General features: G+C 29.9%; 1 long non-coding RNA gene across 1 annotated transcript; it reads right to left on the bottom strand.

Moving 5' to 3' along the window:
- Nucleotides 1-891: 891 nt before the first annotated feature.
- Nucleotides 892-2,211, bottom strand: LOC123305902. Its single transcript, XR_006536872.1, has 3 exons — nt 1,838-2,211; nt 1,441-1,741; nt 892-1,006 (listed from the first exon to the last, which is right to left on the bottom strand). It is a non-coding gene; the product is annotated as an uncharacterized LOC123305902 (long non-coding RNA).
- Between the last annotated feature and the right edge of the window lie 2,813 nt (nt 2,212-5,024).

The following is a 5,024-nucleotide window of genomic DNA, read 5'->3' as shown; positions in this document are numbered from 1 at the left end:
GACAATGAACATGATATCTGACACATTCTTTATTTTTTCTCCCTCGGTATGTAATATACCTTTATATAGAGATTCAGTCACGATCTTTCCTAATCGATGTCGTTATAATCAATTCTAACTGTATTTATTTATTTCAGCAGTTACTTCAATATCAAGTATTAATTAATATTATTAAATGTATATTTAAGTGATTATTATAATTAGTTCTTTACCAATTTGATTTGTATGTCTAGTTGAAAACAATCACATCCTTTTTAATTATTATGTAATGGAAGAGAAATGAAACATGTTTTTTTTTTGTACGTAAATAGATCATATTTTATTTAATAGAGAATCGAAAAAGGGAAAATAACAACTAACAAAGTAAACAAGTAAAATACCCTGCATTAACTCAATTGGATATCAATGTTTGAATTTATTTTTAACCCTCAAACTGAGACGATACTCATATTTCCACTCGGATAATACCCTCCTGGATCCAAGGCTACAACACAAACAAAAAAAAAATAAAAATAAAAATAAAATAAAATTTTTTTTATTAAAAAAAGTAAAATTAATTAAAACTTCATTAATTGTTGCCAATTGGGTCCAAAGAATGAATGCTTGAGGAATTGTGTTTATACAAGGAGTTTCGACTTAGGCTACATCACACCCACCGAACAAAAAAAAAAAAAGAGGAAAAATTTACAAAAATTTACAAAAATTTACAAAAAAAAAAAAAAAACAAAATGTCAGTAAATATGCAAATTTAAATTAAAATTAAAACTTAAGTTCCCCAAAAATCATTTAAAAAAAAAAAAAGAGAAAGGTCATAACTAAATTTTTTTATTTATTGATGCATTTAAAATACAATTGGTTTCATTACAATTCATCAAAATAAAAAAATGGCCGAAAGCTGATACCCGGATGGCCAGGCACACGACGCACAAACACAGAATCGCACGCAGCATCGCAGGCGGTAAACACGGCGCGAAAGGTCGTGATTGGATCACGGCGGCACCAGGCACTAATAAAAAAAAAAACAAAAACAACGAATCAACAAGTGACCTGATGGTTTTTTTTGATGAAAAAAAGGAGAGACTTTAACCTTTGCATCGAGCAAGTGAAGAGCTCGGAATTATACTCATTCGTGGTGAAATATAAAAATAAAATAGAATCGAACATAAATTAAATTGGACCGACATCGTGATCAAAATTAATCAATCGACATCGATTATTAAACAAAATAAAATAAAATCGAACATTAATTAAAATTGGACCGACATCGTGTTTAGAATTAATGAATCAACAACGATTATTAAACAAGAAAATAAAATCGAAGATTAATTAAATTGGACCGACATCGTGATTATAGTTAATGAATCGACAACGAATGATTAAACAGGAACAATAAAACAAAAACAAATTAAAATAAAAACGATAAATATTCACGTGGAGTACCTGCTGAGACCAGTTACGAGTGGGCGACCGCATGGTCATATCATCCTTTATCTGGACGTTCAACATCGCCCATCAGCAGCAACACCACCGCCTGCAGGCCGATTCGATCAACACCAATTGTTAACGAAAAATCTGGAATACCTCAAGGATCACCTGGTGATTCCGCTGTGTGCTGTTGCGTTTCTCTCCTGGTCGTCCGGTTGTTCAACCCCCGGTCCTATTTCGTGATCGATTATGTAAGTCGTATTTTATTTAATTTTTCCTCTTTACCAACTAATTTGTCGGCCAAAAAGGACATATTCTAAAATAAATAAAAAAGTGACATTAATAAAAGGTTGGAGGTTTACCAAATATTTTAGATTTAGGAAATAATATTAGTTAAGTTTTTTTTAATTACCGTGTGTGGTGATTCCTGGTGCATCCATTAATCACGCCGTCTAGTGGCCCTTGTCCCATTGGTGTTGGCCAATAGCCGCCTATTAACGACAAGGGACAACCACTCTCCATTTCACGGCGCTAGGTGGTGGTGAAGACGATCTAAATTGAATCGAAGATCCATACACCTCGCCCGTACTGTTACGGCAAATGGCTCTTGTCCGAATGAACATATACATATTTCTATTCAAAGAAAAATAATATAGTAATATATCTGTATGCGCCTTTAATTTGAAGGAAATTCACCAGGAACCCTCATTGTCAATATTAGTACTAATGTATGTCCCCTTTAAACAAATATTAAATTTTTTTTAATTTTATCAAATACAAAATTCTTAGGTTAGGTGTGGAATGATCCACATGTCAAAATAAATTATGCTAAGTTGTTTTTTTTTTGTTTACTGTACATTTGATAAAAAAAATAAAAATAAAATTGTGAATAATAGGAACATTAAAGGAAATTAAAAAAAAAAAAAAAAAAAAATTAAATAAACAGAATTGAATTTAATTGAGATCACTTACGTTTTTTTTTTGTTTGTTTTTCTAAACCACTCGACACACAATACGTTCTATGCAATATGAATTGACACTTAAGTCGTTCACAGTAGAGCCAACATCACATAACTAATATTGATTTAGTAGATCTCCGTTTGAATTTACGCGCCATATCCCATCCGATTCAACAAAAAGACTTCCACTGCGACATCTTATATAGTTCGTTTCTCTAACTAAATTGAGAATCGTTTTAAAACTAAATATGGGAGTGTTATAAGTTTGATCGCTATGTGAGAGCGCCTAAACGAATGAACTAATTTTGAATTTTTTGGTTTTCTTTGAAAGGTAATTTAATGGACAGTGTTTTAAGCTATGTTCCGTATCCGAAAAACTATAAAATGGCGATGGCGTTTTTAAAATTTTGTAAATTTCAATTTTGAAAAAACATGTTTTAAAAATTTAATACCATTTACCAAATCTTTGGTATACACACTGTATTGTGTAATACAATAGAGATCATATTTGTACGCATAGTTGTAACTCGAGAAGTAAATTACTGCTAGGTATACTAAATATTTAAAAAACTTTGATATGATTTAATTAAATGTTATTTGATTAGTGTTTTATTATTAATTAAAACAATTAAAATTGTATGATATTAAAGCTGTTACTTGTAACTTCATATCTGTTAATTTTTATATAAAATCAGAAAATATATAAATAAATGATTGGTTTTTATACCATGCATATATAAAATATACATAGTATATTAAGTTTAGTCCCAAGTTTGTAACGCTTAAAATATTGATGCTACGCACAAAATTAGGTTATAGGTATTCATAAAATCACCTTAATAGTCCATTTCCGGTTGTCCGTCCGTCTGTCAAGTCGATAACTCAAAAACGAAGAAAAAATAAATCAAGCTGAAATTTTTACAGCGTAATCAGGACGTAAAAAGTGTAGTTGAGTTGGTAAATAAGCGACATGGGTCAACTGGGTCTTGGATCCGTAGCACTCATCTTGTAAACCGTTAGAGATAGAACAAAAGTTTAAATGTTCTGTAAAGAGGTAATTTGAGTGTTTTAAAAAAAGTCTCTCAAAGCTGTACTGTGTAGAAAACGGATAAAAGACATTAAAAACAAAAAATCGAAAAATAAATCCTCCAATTTTCTGTGTGATGTTTTGCATATATTTATCAATTAAAATTGATGTAATTATCTATAAAATCAAGCCAATTATATTTTCCTTAGAACATAAACAACGATATATACAGAACTTTCCTAAATGATTTAAAGTTATGTTCTCGAATGAAGAGTTTCAAGAAAAACTAGAGCAGTAAAACTGTGTATATAAACTGTTTTCTTTGTTTAAGTTGATATACAATGGAACCTGTTAATGCTGTTGGCATTGTTTTCGCCACGTCCATACTAATCTAAAACGATATTTCCGTCTATAGGGAAAATTCATGTATTTTTTTCTATTATTAATTCATTTCAAAGTTGTTGTAATTAAGTGTAAAAAAATATTTAAAATAGATAATAATTTTCAGATGTTTAAACGTAGTTCTTTTAGCGCTCTCTACTGATGACGTATTAATATGTGATGACCTGTCAATTGGTGACAGTTCAACGTATAATTTACAATATCTGGATGACCGAGCTTTGCTCGGTTATTCGCCAATAGATGTCAGCAAGAGTCATAACAGACTACTCAAACGCCTCCTTTTTGTTATGTTATAATTTGCATTGTATTTCATTAACTACGTTATACACCAATAGATGTCAGGCACAGTCCTATTTTACATTGTATGTTTCAATTTTTCATGAAAAGACGGATAAAGCGACATTTCTGATAAATGAAACCTAGCTAGATCGACTTATCGCCCCAAAAAACCCCTACATACTCATTTTCATGGATGACCGAGCTTCGCTCGGTTATTCGCCAATAGATGTCAGTAAGAGTCATATTTTTCACTTTAGACTACTCAAACGCCTCCTTTTTGTTATGTTATAATTTGCATTGTATTTCATTAACTACGTTATACACCAATAGAGGTCTGATGAATTTTTCATGAAAAGACGGATAAAACGGCATTTCTGATAAATGAAACCTAGCTAGATCGACTTATCGCCCCAAAAAACCCCTACATACGCATTTTCATGAAAATCGTTGGAGCCATTTCCAAGATCGTTGATATATATATATATATATATATATATATATATATATATATATATATATATATATATATATATATATTTATATATATACAAGAATTGCTCGTTTAAATATATAAGATTAAAAAAAATGAATTTACAACATAGAATTTACACACGTTATTATTAAGTTTTCTAATAAAAAGCCGTAGAATAATATAACTCAATGTAATACCATACAAAATATAAGTAATTAATACCATACAGTATGTCAACAAATCAGACAAGCCACATACCATGACGTCACGTCCGTTTTAAAATTTGAATTTCCATTTTAAAAATTTGAATTTGTCTCACTGAATTTGTACTCTTATTAAATAATTTTAAGTAATTAAACAGTTATTAATTACTAAAATAATGGCTTAGTTGAAATAAAATATTTGAACCAAATTTAAATATCACGAAAAAATTTTCTCGATCTGTTTTTTTTTTTCGAAG

The sequence above is a fragment of the Chrysoperla carnea genome, chromosome 1 (genome assembly GCF_905475395.1).
Source record: "Chrysoperla carnea chromosome 1, inChrCarn1.1, whole genome shotgun sequence".
Classification (NCBI taxonomy): Eukaryota; Metazoa; Arthropoda; class Insecta; order Neuroptera; family Chrysopidae; genus Chrysoperla; species Chrysoperla carnea.
This window is presented reverse-complemented; position numbering and strand designations above follow the sequence as displayed.